Here is a 19482-nt window from a genome sequence, read left to right as displayed (position 1 = left end):
GCCACCTAATAAACATCAAGCTAATAATGCGCTCTGAATCCTGCATTGCTTACTTCTTTTTTCTCAAATGTTATGCATAATTAAAGAGACACTGAAGCGAAAAAAAAAATATTATATAGTGAATTGGTTGTGTACTATGAATAATTACTAGAAGATTAGCAGCAAAGAAAATCTTCTCATATTTTTATTTTCAAGTATATAGTGTTTTTTCTAACATTGCATCATTCTATAATATGTGCAGATTACACAACACTCAGCGTTCAAAATGATTCTTTCATAGCAGTCTGTGAACTAATGACCTCTCTTCTGGCAGAGAAAAAGTAAATATTTCACTTACACTTAAGGTAATAAAAGTCAGAAAACAGCCCTCTCTGCGACTTTGAAAGTCGTAGAGCTTAATGGCTTTTTTGTATAGAGATAACAACTGGAGTTTCTTAACTCTTCCTGTACTGGAAACAATTAGACTGATGTATCTGATCTTAATGTTTTTTTTCTTAGCTGTGCTACGCATACAAATCATAATATCATCATTTTTTTTTCGCTTCAGTGTCTCTTTAAGGCCATTTCCTGCTACTCCTTACCTATTTAATAGAGCCTTTGCATATGCGTGACTAGCCCTGCCCCTGTGAGACAAATTGGCCAGCCAATCCTCACCTAATAGCAGTCTGCCTATTAACTACAAACTCAGTTAGGGCCTATATTAGTAGAACTCTAAGGTCAGCAAGACCTTTTGGTCAGCAGGGCATATACGTAAAGGGCATATCTTTAAGGGTGTATAAGACACCCAGAATTAGCCCAGAAGAGAACAGATGAGAACAAACACAATACTCTCCATGGCTGCTCATCTGCTGCTCTAACACTGGTATGATCTCTTCTCTTTGGCTTCCCTGACTTCCACCATCAGCTCATGTTTATCAATCCCTGAACTACCCTCATTTCAACCATCCACATACACCTGATAAAATCACACAAACTACCCTGCACTCTTCAACTCTGACACTTATTTTCCCTAATTAGACACACACCAATTTGCAAAATGTTTAATATCCTCCTTACAGCCATTATCCTGTCAGCCCCACTACTTAAAATACCTACATCACTCACCCCTCCCGCTGCCAGCAATGACATCTACATCGCTCCCTCTCTCCTACCATCCTCTCTTCTCTCTACTCATGAACTATTCTTATTTCTCAAATCACACATACCTTCCTCAACATCTCTCAAACAGCCCTCTGTTACATACAAATCACATCCTCACCTCTCTCATCTCTGCCTACTACTTCTACTTGCTGCTGGGGACATATCACACAATCCAGGACCCTCTCCCAGACCGCACTGCACTCTGGTAAATACCACATCCCGCACTGACCGTCCTCACTCCTCCACACACATTAACCGATGTAACCTGATCACCATTCCTTGCCTTCGCAGCTCTCCCCCTCCCATATTTGGGGCCATCTGGAATGCACGCTCTGTAGTCAATAAACTAGCCCACGTCCATGATCTGTTCATCACTAATGCTTTCACCTTCCTGGGGCTCACTGAGACATGGCTAACCCCATCTGATACTGTGTCTCCAGCTGCCCTTTCATACGGTGGCCTCAAGTTTAGCCACACGCCTAGATCGGGTGACAAACATGGGGGTGGGGTGGGAATCTTTCCGGACACTGCTCCTTTACACCGCTTGCACCTTCTTTGGCTTTCTCTTCTTTTGAGACTCATGCTGTCCGCATCTACTCCCCTCACCACTTCCAGGTTGCTTTCATCTACCGTCCTCCTGGACCAGCCTCCACCTTCATTGACCACTTTTCCACATGATTCTCCACTTTCTATCCACCGACATTCCTTCCATCATCATTGGAGACTTTAACATCCCCATAGACACTAACTGTTCCACTACTACAAAATTCCTCTCACTCACCTCATCCTATGACCTCTCCCAATGGTCCTCAACCTCCACCCACAAAGATGGCCACACTTTGGACCTAGTTTTTACCCGGCTCTGCCCAGTTTCCACATTTAATAACTCTTTATTCCCCCTTTCAGATCACAATCTCATAACTTTTACAATCAGCCCCTCCCTGCCTCCTCCAGCTACTGTAGTGCAGCCATCACGCTTATGCAGGAATTATCGCAACCTCGACCTCTGCTCCCTAGCCGATTCTCTGAAACCCCTGGGCTCCCTGTCATCTTACACTGACCCCGAGACAGCATCCATCTACTACTCCACCACAGTCACCGCTGTCATGAACACAGCCGCCCCTCTCACCAACTTCCGCCACATCAACAGACAGCTGACTGAACCCATCAAACAACTGAAAAGACAGTCCAGGGCAGCAGAACGGCAGTGGAGGAAAAGCTCCAATGCAGAAGACTTCGTCCACTATAAAAACACGCTGCTCCAGCTCAGGGACGCTCTCTCACTTGCAAAGCTGTCATGCTTCTCTACACTTATTTCTTCACAATCCCATAACCCTAAACAACTTTTTAACACCTTCAGCTCTCTTCTCCACCCCCCGCCTCCCCCTACAACCACATGCTTGTCTGCAGAAGACTTTGCAGCATAATTTGTGAACAAAATTGAAACACTACAGAACAGCTTTTAAAAGCTACCCTCTTCACCGGTCCAATCACCTCTTCCTGCCAGGCAGCTCCTCTACTACCAGCTATCCCTCTCTACATAACCACACACTCACTCAAACCTCCTCCCTGCTAACAACCTTCTCTGCCTTAACTGAACAGTGTCTTTCTTCACTAATCTCTAAAGCTTGTCTTACTACATGCGCCTCAGACCCTATTCCCTCTCATCTTATTCCCCAGCTCTCCTCCCCCTCATTCCTGCTTTAACAACACTGTTTAACCTTTCCATCTCTATTGGCATTTTCCCTTCTTCATTTAAACAAGCTATCATAACACCACTAATCAAAAAACCCTCTTTAGACCCTACTGCCCTTTCTAATTACCGCCCAGTCTCTCTCCTTCCCTTTGCCTCCAAACTGCTGGAACACCACATTTACTTAGAGTTGTCTAACGTTCTCTCTGCTAATTCCCTGTTGGGTCCCTTCCAGTCCGGCTTCCGCCCTCAACACACTACGGAAACCGTTCTCACTAAGGTTGCCAATGACCTTCTAGTTGCTAAAGCCAAAGGCAGATTTTCGGTACTAATACTCCTAGATTTGTCCTCTGCCTTCGACACTGTTGATCATACCCTTCTTCTCCAGACCCTCTCAACACTGGGAATCAAGGGCTTAGCACACTCCTGGCTCAACTCTTACCTGTCTTGACGTTCTTTCATGGTCTCCTATGCCAATACCAACTCCTCTCCACGCCCACTGTCTGTGGGAGTACCACAAGGGTTCCGTCCTGGGACCCCTCCTCTTTTTCATTTACACCCACGGTCTGGGACAAATATGCTCTTTTAGGTTTCAATATCACCTCTATGCTGATGACACCCAAATGTATTGCTCTGCCCCAGACCTCTCCTCACTACTATCAAAAGTCCCCGAATGTCTATCCGCTGTATCTACATTTATGTCATCCCGCTTCCTTAAACTCAATATGAGCAAAACGGAGATTGTGATATTTCCACCTTCGCTCTCTGTTCCACCTCCCATTGTCACAATCAATGTAGATAACACCCCAATTGCATCAACCCCCAAAGCTCGTTGCCTAGGGGTAACTCTGGACTCTGAGCTCTCCTTTATACCGCATATCAACACATTAACTACCTCCTGCTACTTCCACCTCAAAAACATTTCCAGAATCCGTCCCTTCCTGTCACAAGAAGCAACTAAAATGCTGGTGCATGCCCTAACCATCTCCCGTCTTGACTACTGGAACACCCTACTCTGTGGTCTACCAAAAAGCAGACTGGCACCTCTCCAATCCCTACTAAACTCTGCGGCCCGTCTCATCCACCTCTCTTCTAGATCCTCTGAGGCAGCCCCTCTCTGCCAATCCCTCCATTGGTTACCAGTTGCCCAAAGGATCCAGTTTAACCACTTCCCGACCGCCTAACGCACAGGGGCGGCCGGGAAGTGGAGCCCTGAAGGACCGGCTCACCCACAGAGGCGGCGGTCCTTCTAAGGGCATGGGTGGAGCGATCGCGTCATCCGTGACGCGATCCTCCGCCTCCGCCTGGCGCCGCTCACCCGCCGCAACATCCCGCCGGCCATACGGAAGCGCCGGCGGGATGTTAACCCGACGATCGCCGCATACAAAGTGTATAATACACTTTGTAATGTTTACGAAGTGTATTATACAGGCTGCCTCCTGCCCTGGTGGTCCCAGTGTCCGAGGGACCACCAGGGCAGGCTGCAGCCACCCTAGTCTGCACCAAGCACACTGATTTCCCCCCCCCCCCCTGCCCCAGATCGCCCACAGCACCCATCAGACCCCCCCCCCGCCCACCCCCCAGACCCCTGTTTGCACCCAATCACCCCCCTAATCACCCATCAATCACTCCCTGTCACTATCTGTCAACGCTATTTTTTTTTTATCCCCCCCTGCCCCCTGATCCCTCCTGATCACCCCCCCACCCCTCAGATTCTCCCCAGACCCCCCCCCCCCCCATGTACTGTATGCATCTATCCCCCCTGATCACCTGTCAATCACCCATCAATCACCCCCTGTCACTGCCACCCATCAATCAGCCCCTAACCTGCCCCTTGCGGGCAATCTGATCACCCCCCCCCACACACACACCAATAGATCGCCCGCAGATCCGACATCAGATCACCTCCCAAATCCATTGTTTACATCTATTCTCTCCTCTAAACACCCACTAATTACCCATCAATCACCCATCAATCACCCCCTATCACCACCTGTCACTTTTACCTATCAGATCAGACCCTAATCTGCCCCTTGCGGGCACCCAATCACCCGCCCACACGCTCAGATTGCCCTCTGACCCCCCCCCTTATCAATTCACCAGTGCATTAATTACATCTGTTCTTCCCTGTAATAACCCACTGATCACCTGTCAATCACCTGCCAATCACCTATCACCCATCAATCACCCCCTGTCACCCCCACCCATCAATCAGCCCCTAACCTGCCCCTTGCGGGCAATCTGATCACCCACCCACACCATTAGATTGCCCGCAAACCCGCCGTCAGATTACCTCCCAAATGTATTGTTTACATCTGTTATCTTCTCTAAACACCCATTAATTACCCATCAATCACCCCCTATCACCACCTGTCACTGTTACCTATCAGATCAGACCCTAATCTGCCCCTTGCGGGCACCCAATCACCCGCCCACATGCTCAGATTGCCCTCAGACCCCCCCCCCTTATCAATTCGCCAGTGCATTAATTACATCTGTCCTTCCCTGTAATAACCCACTGATCACCTGTCAATCACCTGCCAATCACCTATCACCCATCAATCACCCCCTGTCACCACCTGTCACTGTTACCCATCAGATCAGACCCTAATCTGCCCCTTGCGGGCACCCAATCACCCGCCTACACGCTCAGATTGCCCTCAGACCCCCCCTTATCAATTCGCCAGGGCATTATTTACATCTGTCCTTCCCTGTAATAACCCACTGATCACCTGTCAATCACCTATCAATCACCCCCTGTCACTGCCACCCATCAATCAGCCCCTAACCTGCCCCTTGCGGGCAAACTGATCACCCACCCACACCAATAGATCGCCCGTAGATCCGACATCAGATCACCACCCAAGCGCAGTGTTTCCATCTATTCTCTCCTCTAAACACCCACTAATTACCCATCAATCACCGATCAATCACCCCCTATCACCACCTGTCACTGTTACCCATCAGATCAGACCCTAATCTGCCCCTTGCGGGCACCCAATCACCCGCCTACACGCTCAGATTGCCCTCAGACCCCCCCTTATCAATTCGCCAGGGCAATATTTACATCTGTTCTCCCCTGTAATAACCCACTGATTACCTGTCAATCACCTGTCAATCACCTATCAATCACCCATCAATCACCCCCTGTCACTGCCACCCATCAATCACCCCCTGTCACTGCCACCCATCAATCACCCGCTGTCACTGCCACCCATCAATCGGCCCCTAACCTGCCCCTTGCGGGCAATCTGATCACCCACCCACACCAATAGATCGCCCGCAGATCCGACGTCCGATCACCTCCCAAGTGCAGTGTTCACATCTGTTCTCTACCCTAAACACCCACTAATTACCCATGAATCACCCCCTGTCACTGCTACCTATCAGATTAGACCGCTATCTGCCCCTAGGGCACTCAATCACCCGCCCACACCCTCAGAATGCCCTCAGACCCCAGCCCTGATCACCTCGCCAGTGCATTGCTTGCATCTATTCCCCCCTCTAATCACACCTTGAGACACCCATCAATCACCTCCTGTCACCCCCTAGCACACCTACCCATCAGATCAGGCCCTAATTTGCCCCGTGTGGGCTCCTGATCACTCGGCCAAACCCTCAGATCCCCCTCAGACCCCCTTCCGATCACCTCCCCAGTGCATTGATTGCATCTATTTTCCCCTCTAACCACCCCCTGAGACACCCATCAATCACCTCCTGTCACCCCCCAAGCACTCCTATCCATCAGATCAAGCCCAATACAACCTGTCATCTAAAAGGCCACCCTGCTTATGACCGGTTCCACAAAATTCGCCCCCTCATAGACCACCTGTCATCAAAATTTGCAGATGCTTATACCACTGAACAGTCATTTTGAGACATTTGGTTTCCAGACTACTCACGGTTTTGGGCCCGTAAAATGCCAGGGCGGTATAGGAACCCCACAAGTGACCCCATTTTAGAAAAAAATACACCCCAAGGTATTCTGTTAGGTGTATGACGAGTTCATAGAAGATTTTATTTTTTGTCAAAAGTTAGCGGAAATTGATTTTTATTGGTTTTTTTTCACAAAGTGTCATTTTCCACTAACTTGTGACAAAAAATAAAATCTTCTATGAGCTCGCCATACACCTAACGGAATACCTTGGGGTGTCTTCTTTCTAAAATGGGGTCACTTGTGGGGTTCCTATACTGCCCTGGCATTTTAGGGGCCCTAAACCGCGAGGAGTAGTCTAGAAAACAAATGCCTCAAAATGACCTGTGAAAAGGACGTTGGGCCCCTTAGCGCACCTAGGCTGCAAAAAAGTGTCACACATGTGGTACCGCCGTACTCAGGAAAAGTAGTATAATGTGTTTTGGGGTGTATTTTTACACATACCCATGCTGGGTGGGAGAAATTTCTATGTAAATGGACAATTGTGTGTAAAAAAAAATCAAACAATTGTCATTTACAGAGATATTTCTCCCACTTAGCATGGGTATGTGTAAAAATACACCCCAAAACACATTATACTACTTCTCCTGAGTACGGCGGTACCACATGTGTGGCACTTTTTTACACCCTAAGTACGCTAAGGGGCCCAAAGTCCAATGAGTACCTTTAGGATTTCACAGGTCATTTTGCGACATTTGGTTTCAAGACTACTCCTCGCGGCTTAGGGCCCCTAAAATGCCAGGGCAGTATAGGAACCCCACAAATGAACCCATTCTAGAAAGAAGACACCCCAAGGTATTCCGTACGGAGTATGGTGAGTTCATAGAAGATTTTATTTTTTGTCACAAGTTAGCGGAAAATGACACTTTGTGAAAAAGAACTATTAAAATCAATTTCCGCTAACTTGTGACAAAAAAATAAAAACTTCTATGAACTCGCCATACTCCTAACGGAATACCTTGGGGTGTCTTCTTTCTAAAATGGGGTCATTAGTGGGGTTCCTACACTGCCCTGGCATTTTAGGGGCCCTAAACCGTGAGGAGTAGTCTTGAAACAAAAATGACCTGTGAAATCCTAAAGGTACTCATTGGACTTTGGGCCCCTTAGCGCAGTTAGGGTGCAAAAAAGTGCCACACATGTGGTATCGCCGTACTCGGGAGAAGTAGTACAATGTGTTTTGGGGTGTATTTTTACACCTACCCATGCTGGGTGGGAGAAATACCTCTGTAAATGACAATCTTTTGATTTTTTTTACACACAATTGTCCACTTCCAGAGGTATTTCTCCCACCCAGCATGGGTATGTGTAAAAATACACCCCAAAACACATTGTACTACTTCTCCCGAGTACGTCAATACCACATGTGTGGCACTTTTTTGCACCCTAACTGCGCTAAAGGGCCCAAAGTCTAATGAGTACCTTTAGGATTTCGCAGGTCATTTTGAGAAATTTCGTTTCAAGACTACTCCTCACGGTTTAGGGCCCCTAAAATGCCAGGGCAGTATAGGAACCCCACAAATGACCCCATTTTAGAAAGAAGACACCCCAAGGTATTCCGTTAGTAGTATAGCGATTTCATAGAAGATTTTATTTTTTGTCACAAGTTAGCGGAAATTGATTTTAATTGTGTTTTTTCACAAAGTGTCATTTTCCGCTAACTTGTGACAAAAAATAAAATCTTCTATGAACTCACCATACTCCTAACGGAATACCTTGGGGTGTCTTCTTTCTAAAATGGGGTCATTTGTGGGGTTTCTATACTGCCCTGGCATTTTAGGGGCCCTAAACCGTGAGGAGTAGTCTTGAAACGAAATTTCTCAAAATGACCTGTGAAATCCTAAAGGTACTCATTGGACTTTGGGCCCTTTAGCACAGTTAGGGTGCAAAAAAGTGCCACACATGTGGTATCGCCGTACTCAGGAGAAGTAGTATAATGTGTTTTGGGGTGTATTTTTACACATACCCATGCTGAGTGGGAGAAATCTCTCTGTAAATGGACAATTGTGTGTAAAAAAAATTAACAAATTGTCATTTACAGAGGTATTTCTCCCACCCAGCATGGGTATGTGTAAAAATACACCCCAAAACACATTATACTACTCCTCCTGAGTACGGCAATAGCACATGTGTGGCACTTTTTTGCAGCCTAACTGCGCTAAGGGGCCCAAAGTCCAATGAGCACCTTTAGGCTTTACAGGGGTGCTTACAATTTAACACCCCCCAAAATGTCAGGACAGTAAACACACCCCACAAATGACCCCATTTTGGAAAGTAGACCCTTCAAGGTATTCAGAGAGGGGCATGGTGAGTCCGTGGCAGATTTCATTTTTTTTTTTGTCGCAAGTTAGAAGAAATGGAAACTTTTTTTTTTTTTTTTTTTTTTGGTCACAAAGTGTCATTTTCCGCTTACTTGTGACAAAAAATATCTTCTATGAACTCACTATGCCTCTCAGTGAATACTTTGGGATGTCTTCTTTCCAAAATGTGGTCATTTGGGGGGTATTTATACTATCCTTGAATTCTAGCCCCTCATGAAACATGACAGGGGGTCAGAAAAGTCATAGATGCTTGAAAATGGGAAAATTCACTTTTTGCACCATAGTTTGTAAACGCTATAACTTTTACCCAAACCAATAAATATACACTGAATGGGTTTTTTTTTATCCAAAACATGTTTGTCCACATTTTTCGCGCTGCATGTATACAGAAATTTTACTTTATTTGAAAAATGTCAGCACAGAAAGTTAAAAAAATCATTTTTTTGCCAAAATTCATGTCTTTTTTGCTGAATATAATAAAAAGTAAAAATCGCAGCAGCAATCAAATAGCACCAAAAGAAAGCTGTATTAGTGACAAGAAAAGGAGCCAAATTTCATTTAGGTGGTAGGTTGTATGAGCGAGCAATAAACCGTGAAAGCTGCAGTGGTCTGAATGGAAAAAAAGTGGCCGGTCCTTAAGGGGTAGAAAGCCCACGGTCCTCAAGTGGTTAAACTTCTCACACTTGCATACAAAGCTCTACACAAGCTATCGCCTCCATACACTTCCTCTTTAATCTCCAGATACCTCCCCGCCCGGACCCTCCGTTCCTCACAGGAGACCCTTTTGTCCTCCAGCCTAGTCACCTCCTCTCACTCTCGCATCCAAGACTTCTCACGGGCGGTCCCTCTCCTTTGGAACTCTCTCCCTCAGCCGGTTCGTCATGCCACGAGTCTGGAAACGTTCAAACGTACTCTGAAAACACACCTGTTCAGACAAGCCTATAATCTGCTATAGGCAGCACTGAAGGCACACTGGCTCACCCACTAATCCTGGTGTTTACTTCCCCTTTGTTTCCTCCCCACTACCCTCTAGATTGTAAGCTCGCAAGGGCAGGGACCTCCTTCTAGTGTTTCTCATACTGCTGTAATATTAACATATGCACATGTACCAACTACATATCAACTATGTATGTATCTGTATTTATTCTATTCAATGCCATGACTGTACAGTGTCTTTTACTTCTCATGTATATTTGTTCCCCATTATATGTTTGTACTATGTACAGCGCTACGGAAGATGTTGGCGCTATATAAATAAAAAATAATAATAATAATCCCAGCCATCAGATCATTCCTTTTCCACAGCCCAATACAGGTGTGAAAGCACTGACCCTATACATAGATGGAGGACCTGGAGTGTAATAACGTAATAAGCATCTGTGCAGCAGCAGAAGTGTTAATAGAGATGAAGTCTGACCATAGAGCCACAAGTCATGCGGTCTCTCCAAATAGCATGCTCGTCAGGCCACAGAGCCACTAGTCATGCGGTCTACGCAAATAGCATGCTCGTCAGGCCACAGAGCCACAAGTCATGCGGTCTATCCAAATAGCATGCTCATCAAGCCACAGAGCCACTAGTCATGCGGTCTATCCAAATAGCATGCTCGTCAGGCCTCAGAGCCACAAGTCATGTGGTCTACGCAAATAGCATGCTCGTCAGGCCTCAGAGCCACAAGTCATGTGGTCTACGCAAATAGCATGCTAGTCAGGCCACAGAGCCACAAGTCATGCGGTCTATCCAAATAGCATGCTCGTCAGGCCACAGAGCCACAAGTCATGCGGTCTATCCATATAGCATGCTCGTCAGGCCACAGAGCCACAAGTCATGTGGTCTACGCAAATAGCATGCTCGTCAGGCCTCAGAGCCACAAGTCATGTGGTCTACGCAAATAGCATGCTAGTCAGGCCACAGAGCCACAAGTCATGCGGTCTATCCATATAGCATGCTCGTCAGGCCACAGAGCCACAAGTCATGCAGTCTACGCAAATAGCATGCTCGTCCTGCCACAGAGCCACAAGTCATGTGGTCTATACAAATAGCATGCTCGTCAGGCCACAGAGCCACAAGTCATGCGGTCTACGCAAATAGCATGCTCGTCAGGCCACAGAGCCACAAGTTATGTGGTCTACGCAAATAGCATGCTCATCAGGCCACAGAGCCACAAGTCATGCGGTCTATCCATATATCATGCTCGTCAGATCACAGAGCCACAAGTCATGTGGTCTGCGCAAATAGCATGCTTGTCAGGCCACAGAGCCACAAGTCATGTGGTCTACGCAAATAGCATGCTCATCAGGCCACAGAGCCACAAGTCATGCGGTCTATCCATATATCATGCTCGTCAGATCACAGAGCCACAAGTCATGTGGTCTACGCAAATAGCATGCTTGTCAGGCCACAGAGCCACAAGTCATGCGGTCTCTCCAAATAGCATGCTCGTCAGGCCACAGAGCCACAAGTCATGTGGTCTACACAAATAGCATGCTCGTCAGGCCTCAGAGCCACAAGTCATGTGGTCTACACAAATAGCATGCTCGTCAAGCCACAGAGCCACAAGTCATGTGGTCTACGCAAATAGCATGCTCGTCAAGCCACAGAGCCACAAGTCATGCGGTCTATCCAAATAGCATGCTCGTCAGGCCACAGAGCCACAAGTCATGTGGTCTACGCAAATAGCATGCTTGTCAGGCCACAGAGGCACAAGTCATGTGGTCTATCCAAATAGCATGCTCGTCAGTCCACAGAGCCACAAGTCATGCGGTCTATCCAAATAGCATGCTCGTCAGGCCACAGAGCCACAAGTCATGTGGTCTACGCAAATAGCATGCTCATCAGGCCACAGAGCCACAAGTCATGCGGTCTATACAAATAGCATGCTCGTCAGGCCACAGAGCCACAAGTCATGCGGTCTATACAAATAGCATGCTGGTCTGGCCACAGAGCCACAAGTCATGCGGTCTATACAAATAGCATGCTCCATATTTCCAGCTGAATGTTACGGAAGAGGTGCCAGCTACCACAGTCTGGGAGGCACACAAATGTGTTTTGAGGGGCTTCCTAATACAATTGGGCTCGAGATTAAAGAGAGAGAAAGAGAAAGATCTCACTGAATTATTGCAGAGAACCCAAGAATTGGAACGAAGCCATAAGCGCTCGAAGGACCCACAGATATTGGAACAACTGCAGAAGGCTAGAGAGGGAATAAGAACTATAATGAGAGATAAAACGTTAAAGGCAGCCTTCCGATGTAAATCTGCGTTTTACATGTCGGGAAATAAACCAGGGAAGCTATTGGCCCGGGCCTTAAGGCAGCAGCAACAACGGAATTATATTCCCCAAGTAGTGGACTCACAGAACCAAAAACATATACGTAGTGAGTCCATTGCCAATACCTTCAAACGGTTTTATCATAAACTTTATAACCTGCTACCAGGTCAGGCAGACAACCGTAAGACGACTCTTGTAAAGGCCATGAGGGACTATATAAGGGAAGCTGGCATGCCTCAGTTACAACCTGAGATGGTACAGGCCTTAGAGGAAGATATCTCCCCACTAGAAATTGCACAGGTAATTACTCAGATTGAAACGGGCAAGGCTCCGGGGCCAGACGGCCTACCAATTGAATATTACAAGAGGTTTAGCCATCTTCTGATTCCCCATATGTGCACTGCCTTCAACAACATATTAGATCCAGATAAGAGCGAGTCCTTCCCGACTCAGACGCTTGAGTCTCACATATCCGTGATACACAAACAAGGAAAGGACCCAGCAGCTTGTGCAAGCTACAGGCCCATCTCTCTGCTAAACCTAGATTTAAAAATTTTCTCAAAAATCCTCGCTAACAGAATGGCAGAGTGGATGGGCCACTTAGTGCACTGGGACCAAGTGGGATTTATCCCAAAGCGAGAGGGAAGAGATAATACTATTAAAACACTGAATATTGTCCAGTCGGCCCGGTCGGGCAACACCCCATTGATGCTATTATCAACCGACGCTGAAAAGGCGTTTGACCGGGTCGACTGGACGTGGATGTTTGAGGTGCTGGGTCACATCGGGTTAGGCGGAAAAATGACAAAGGGAATTCGAGCACTTTACTCCCGCCCTACGGCACGTGTAAGGGCTAATGGGATTTTATCGGAGACCCTACAAATTTCAAATGGAACGAGGCAGGGATGCCCCTTTTCACCGCTTATTTTTGCCCTGGCCCTGGAGCCTTTCCTGTGTAAAATTCGTAAGAATGGGGATATCTCTGGTTTCTCCATTAACGGTCAGAATCATAAAATTGCTGCCTATGCAGATGATCTGCTATTCTATATCTCTAATCCAGTGATCACGCTACCCAATCTGTTATCAGAATTCAATACCTTCAGCAATCTGTCACTCTTTAAAATTAATCTAGATAAATGTGAGGCGCTTAATATCTCCTTACCAAATGACATTCAGACCTCACTGAACACGTCTTTCCCCTTTAAATGGAGTAAAGACCATATCAGCTACCTGGGCACTAAAATTACCCCGAGACCAGCAGATTTATTCAGCAAAAATTTCCCACCCTTGTTAGATACTCTCACTGCCGACCTGAAAAAATGGGATCGACCACAATTTTCCTGGATGGGTAGGATAGCGATCATAAAAATGAACGTTATGCCTAGGCTATTATATCTATTTCAAACACTCCCTATTTCTATACCCACAGCATTTTTGAGAAAAGTGCAGAGGACATTTAACAGCTACATCTGGAAGGGGAAGCCACCCAGGATAAATAGAAATGTCTTATTCAGACCCAAATCCGCAGGAGGACTGGCTGTCCCTGACGTTCAAAAGTATTATCAAGCCGCAGTTCTGACCAGGTTGCTGGATTGGCATAGGCATGGCCACATCAAACAATGGGTTGGGGTGGAGCAGTCACTTACCCCGTTCCCCTTGACGAATCTGCCCTGGTCTTCTCGGACTCCAAAAACTCACTGGTCAACCTCAGAATTGGTAGGCAATACCCTAAAGGTGTTCTCCAAAGTACGGACACTGTCCAATTTCTCTCCATGGCCGTCCCCACTAATTCCAATACTGGGCAATCCTGAATTTACAACGGGATGTTTAAATGCCCCTCTTCGGAATTGGAAGCTTAACACACCACTGAGGGCAAAAGATTTTTGCACAGCAAGAGAATGGCACTCTTTAGCCGCTCTCAGAGTTAATGTTGGGGAACCCAGACTTGATTGGTGGGGATATCTGCAATGTAGGCATCTTTTGTGCTCACTGGGTGTTCGCCCTTCAGATATGAGGAATCTATCGGAGTTTGAACAGATTTGTCAAGCTGCTGAGCCCTTGGAGAAAACCTTGTCGCTTATCTACTCCATGCTTGTAACCCAAGATGTAGACAATTTGCCATATTTTGGTGCTTGGGAAAAAGAACTTAACACCGCATTCACTGAAGCTCAGAGGTCTAAAATGTGCATATACGCCCATAAAACATCTACCACATCGCGAATTCAGGAACTCAACTACAAAATATTAGCGAGATGGTACTACACCCCAGCCAAACTGGCCAGAATATTTCCTGAAAGAGATTCCTCCTGCTGGAGATGCACAGCTCACATTGGTTCCTTACTTCATATTTTATGGAGTTGTCCAGCTCTAACACAGCTGTGGAATACAGTGGAAAAATTGATAAAGGAAATGACCAATAGACCTCTGGACTTCAATCCCCAAACCTACCTACTCAATTTAAACAATTGGAGTATGAGGGCCTACAAGGGTTCAGTAGTGCGCCATATACTTAATGCCACCAAAACTATTATAGTGAGGAAATGGGGTACCACAGACCTCCCTACACTGCATGAATTGATAAAAGAGTTAGATATGATATACGACCTAGAGCGCACAGTTTATAATATACAGGGGAGAGAGGAAAAGTTCTCAAAAATCTGGCGCCTCTGGATGGTATTCCGACATTCGGAAGAATTAGCACAAATACTGGTCTAACTTTCACTCCTACACACCACTGACCCCCCAAGGTGTTTGATTAATTTGCGTAGAGAAGGATTATTAGTCTGGAAACCTTGGACCCAGCAGGTTTAATGTTCTATCATTCCTTAAAAATTTAGAAGTATTATACATACTTAATGCTGTCATGAAAATTAGGAAGCATATACCGCTCCTGGTGTCAGGGGTATATACCCAGATGACACAGTCATGGACGCAATCTTTACCATAGTAAGATCTTGAAGTCTTTATATGCCTGTGCTGGATTTATATATCTAGGAACTGTATCTGCTGTTAAATTGCTTACCTTTATAACAGGAGCCTTTATTATTGTGGATGGAAGTTACTGCATTTTTATTATACACTGTATCAATACTTCAATAAAAGAATTTGAAAAAAAAAAAAAAACAAATAGCATGCTCGTCAGGCCACAGAGCCACAAGTCATGTGGTCTACGCAAATAGCATGCTCGTCAGGCCATAGAGCCACTAGTCATGCGGCCTATCCATATAGCATGCTCGTCAGGCCACAGAGCCACAAGTCATGCAGTCTACGCAAATAGCATGCTCGTCTTGCCACAGAGCCACAAGTCATGTGGTCTATACAAATAGCATGCTCGTCAGGCCTCAGAGCCACAAGTCATGTGGTCTACGCAAATAGCATGCTAGTCAGGCCACAGAGCCACAAGTCATGCGGTCTATCCATATAGCATGCTCGTCAGGCCACAGAGCCACAAGTCATGCAGTCTACGCAAATAGCATGCTCGTCTTGCCACAGAGCCACAAGTCATGTGGTCTATACAAATAGCATGCTCGTCAGGCCTCAGAGCCACAAGTCATGCGGTCTACACAAATAGCATGCTCATCAGGCCACAGAGCCACAAGTCATGCGGTCTATCCATATATCATGCTCGTCAGATCACAGAGCCACAAGTCATGTGGTCTACGCAAATAGCATGCTTGTCAGGCCACAGAGCCACAAGTCATGTGGTCTACGCAAATAGCATGCTCATCAGGCCACAGAGCCACAAGTCATGCGGTCTATCCATATATCATGCTCGTCAGATCACAGAGCCACAAGTCATGCGGTCTCTCCAAATAGCATGCTCGTCAGGCCACAGAGCCACAAGTCATGCGGTCTCTCCAAATAGCATGCTCGTCAGGCCACAGAGCCACAAGTCATGCGGTCTATCCAAATAGCATGCTCGTCAGGCCACAGAGCCACAAGTCATGTGGTCTACGCAAATAGCATGCTCGTCAGGCCACAGAGCCACAAGTCATGCGGTCTACACAAATAGCATGCTCGTCAGGCCTCAGAGCCACAAGTCATGTGGTCTACGCAAATAGCATGCTCGTCAGGCCACAGAGCCACAAGTCATGTGGTCTATCCAAATAGCATGCTCGTCCTGCCACAGAGCCACAAGTCATGCGGTCTATCCACATAGCATGCTCGTCAGGCCACAGAGCCACAAGTCATGCAGTCTATCCATATAGCATGCTCGTCAGGCCACAGTGCCACAAGTCATGCGGTCTATGCAAATAGCATGCTCGTCAGACCACAGAGCCACAAGTCATGTGGTCTACACAAATAGCATGCTCGTCCTGCCACGAAGCCACAAGTCATGCGGTCTATCCAAATAGCATGCTCGTCAGGCCACAGAGCCACAAGTCATGCGGTCTATCCATATAGCATGCTCGTCAGGCCATAGAGCCACTAGTCATGCGGTCTATCCAAATAGCATGCACGTCAGGCCACAGTGCCACAAGTCATGTGGTCTACACAAATAGCATGCTCGTCAGGCCACAGAGCCACAAGTCATGCGGTCTATCCATATAGCATGCTCGTCAGGCCACAGAGCCACAAGTCATGTGGTCTACGCAAATAGCATGCTCGTCAGGCCTCAGAGCCACAAGTCATGTGGTCTACACAAATAGCATGCTCGTCAAGCCACAGAGCCACAAGTCATGCGGTCTATCCAAATAGCATGCTCGTCAGGCCACGGAGCCACAAGTCATGCGGTCTATCCAAATAGCATGCTCGTCAGGCCACAGAGCCACAAGCCATGCGGTCTATCCAAATAGCATGCTCGTCAGGCCACAGAGCCACAAGTCATGTGGTCTACGCAAATAGCATGCTTGTCAGGCCACAGAGGCACAAGTCATGTGGTCTATCCAAATAGCATGCTCGTCAGTCCACAGAGCCACAAGTCATGCGGTCTATCCAAATAGCATGCTCGTCAGGCCACAGAGCCACAAGTCATGTGGTCTACGCAAATAGCATACTCGTCAGGCCACAGAGCCACAAGTCATGTGGTCTACGCAAATAGCATGCTCGTCAGGCCTCAGAGCCACAAGTCATGTGGTCTACGCAAATAGCATGCTAGTCAGGCCACAGAGCCACAAGTCATGCGGTCTATCCATATAGCATGCTCGTCAGGCCACAGAGCCACAAGTCATGCAGTCTACGCAAATAGCATGCTCGTCAGGCCACAGAGCCACAAGTCATGCGGTCTATACAAATAGCATGCTCGTCTTGCCACAGAGCCACAAGTCATGTGGTCTATACAAATAGCATGCTCGTCAGGCCACAGAGCCACAAGTCATGCGGTCTACGCAAATAGCATGCTCGTCAGGCCACAGAGCCACAAGTCATGTGGTCTACACAAATAGCATGCTTATCAGGCCACAGAGCCACAAGTCATGCGGTCTATCCATATATCATGCTCGTCAGATCACAGAGCCACAAGTCATGTGGTCTATCCATATATCATGCTCGTCAGGCCACAGAGCCACAAGTCATGCGGTCTATGCAAATAGCATGCTTGTCAGGCCACAGAGCCACAAGTCATGTGGTCTACGCAAATAGCATGCTCATCAGGCCACAGAGCCACAAGTCATGCGGTCTATCCATATATCATGCTCGTCAGATCACAGAGCCACAAGTCATGCGGTCTCTCCAAATAGCATGCTCGTCAGGCCACAGAGCCACAAGTCATGCGGTCTCTCCAAATAGCATGCTCGTCAGGCCACAGAGCCACAAGTCATGCGGTCTATCCAAATAGCATGCTCGTCAGGCCACAGAGCCACAAGTCATGCGGTCTATGCAAATAGCATGCACGTCAGGCCACAGTGCCACAAGTCATGTGGTCTACGCAAATAGCATGCTCGTCAGGCCACAGAGCCACAAGTCATGCGGTCTACACAAATAGCATGCTCGTCAGGCCTCAGAGCCACAAGTCATGTGGTCTACGCAAATAGCATGCTCGTCAGGCCACAGAGCCACAAGTCATGTGGTCTATCCAAATAGCATGCTCGTCCTGCCACAGAGCCACAAGTCATGCGGTCTATCCACATAGCATGCTCGTCAGGCCACAGAGCCACAAGTCATGCAGTCTATCCATATAGCATGCTCGTCAGACCACAGAGCCACAAGTCATGCGGTCTATGCAAATAGCATGCTCGTCCTGCCACAGAGCCACAAGTCATGCGGTCTATGCAAATAGCATGCTCATCAGGCCACAGAGCCACAAGTCATGCGGTCTATCCATATATCATGCTCGTCAGATCACAGAGCCACAAGTCATGCGGTCTCTCCAAATAGCATGCTCGTCAGGCCACAGAGCCACAAGTCATGCGGTCTCTCCAAATAGCATGCTCGTCAGGCCACAGAGCCACAAGTCATGCGGTCTCTCCAAATAGCATGCTCGTCAGGCCACAGAGCCACAAGTCATGTGGTCTACGCAAATAGCATGCTCGTCAGGCCTCAGAGCCACAAGTCATGTGGTCTACACAAATAGCATGCTCGTCAGGCCACAGAGCCACAAGTCATGTGGTCTATCCAAATAGCATGCTCGTCCTGCCACAGAGCCACAAGTCATGCGGTCTATCCACATAGCATGCTCGTCAGGCCACAGAGCCACAAGTCATGCAGTCTATCCATATAGCATGCTCGTCAGGCCACAGTGCCACAAGTCATGCGGTCTATGCAAATAGCATGCTCGTCAGGCCACAGAGCCACAAGTCATGTGGTCTATCCAAACAGCATGCTCGTCAGGCCACAGAGCCACAAGTCATGCGGTCTATGCAAATAGCATGCTCGTCAGGCCACAGAGCCACAAGTCATGTGGTCTACACAAATAGCATGCTCGTCCTGCCACGGAGCCACAAGTCATGCGGTCTATCCAAATAGCATGCTCGTCAGGCCATAGAGCCACGCGGTCTATCCAAATAGCATGCTCGTCAGGCCACAGAGCCACAAGTCATGCGGTCTATGCAAATAGCATGCACGTCAGGCCACAGTGCCACAAGTCATGCGGTCTATGCAAATAGCATGCTCGTCAGGCCACAGAGCCAAAAGTCATGTGGTCTATCCACATAGCATGCTAATCAGGCCACAGAGCCACAAGTCATGCGGT

The 19482-nt window shown here is 47.4% G+C and overlaps 1 protein-coding gene across 2 annotated transcripts in view; it reads left to right on the top strand.

The window, feature by feature from the left end:
- LOC137532599 (NACHT, LRR and PYD domains-containing protein 3-like) overlaps window positions 1-19482 on the top strand; it is a 738694-nt gene that overhangs the window by 232758 nt on the left and 486454 nt on the right. The window lies entirely within an intron of this gene.

Source organism: Hyperolius riggenbachi, chromosome 1 (assembly GCF_040937935.1).
Source record: "Hyperolius riggenbachi isolate aHypRig1 chromosome 1, aHypRig1.pri, whole genome shotgun sequence".
NCBI lineage: Eukaryota > Metazoa > Chordata > Amphibia > Anura > Hyperoliidae > Hyperolius > Hyperolius riggenbachi.
This window is presented reverse-complemented; position numbering and strand designations above follow the sequence as displayed.